Below are 974 nucleotides of genomic sequence, written 5' to 3' on the forward strand. Positions count from 1 at the left end.
AAGCATTGCCAGTTCAGTTCAGTAGCAACAGCTTCTTGTTCTTGGTCGTGTCGAGCACGAACGGAGAAGTGGGACCTTTCCAAATCGGGACCTCGGCTTTTGGACTTGCTCGCTGCACCGAAACGGACGTGTCGTGCTAATGATTGGTTTCAAGACGCGGACTAATCATTGAGTGAGAGGGCGCTGTCCAGGTGCCCATGGTTTGCGAATGGTGTGCTGCTGACGTGATAGGGAACAGTGTAGTAGTATGCTCTACCTTGCGGTTAGCACGTCCCCTTCATGCCCACGAGATGAATCCCCGTCAATCTGAATTAAGGGGTCACACTTGCAAACTTGCCAGAATTTTGACCTCTCTTTACCTAGCGGTGCCTGTGCCAAGATTTTCATAATGGATATGCGTAAGACACACAAAAATTGCACAACAAGTATAAGATATGGACACATAGAAGTTCACAATTACAGGAACGAAAGTGTAGGGGCGTGTTTGGTAGCCTGAGCCCGATTTGTGGCTCACTGGTGGACGCAGTGGTGCGAGGGCACCTGGGCGTTCGGAACAAGCCACAACTAAAATTGATCTGTTGTTTGGTAGGTTAGGCTACATGGTTTGATCCAAAAGTTATTTTTATTTGTTTGCCTGCAGCCAACTCCATATCTTGATGGAGATGAAACTACACATGTTTGAAACCATCCAGCCAAGCATAAGGTTACCTCTTGTCTGCAACGGGTAGCCTTACCATACTATCACATCTCATCACACAGAGATCACAGTTCATGACAATTGCACTGACGAAGCTAGTTGTTCATGAAATCAACCCTAGCTAGTACGAATGCTAGTTCATAACGATGCTCCCTAGCTACTACGAGGGGTGGAGCTAGAGTCAAATCTTCCCTGGTGCATCTTCAAACCTACAGCCTTTCTTAGCTGCATTTATGTTCCCTAATGCACTTTTCGCTAGCTAACCTGATGCACTTCA

This window comes from Lolium rigidum, chromosome 7 (genome assembly GCF_022539505.1).
Source record: "Lolium rigidum isolate FL_2022 chromosome 7, APGP_CSIRO_Lrig_0.1, whole genome shotgun sequence".
NCBI lineage: Eukaryota > Viridiplantae > Streptophyta > Magnoliopsida > Poales > Poaceae > Lolium > Lolium rigidum.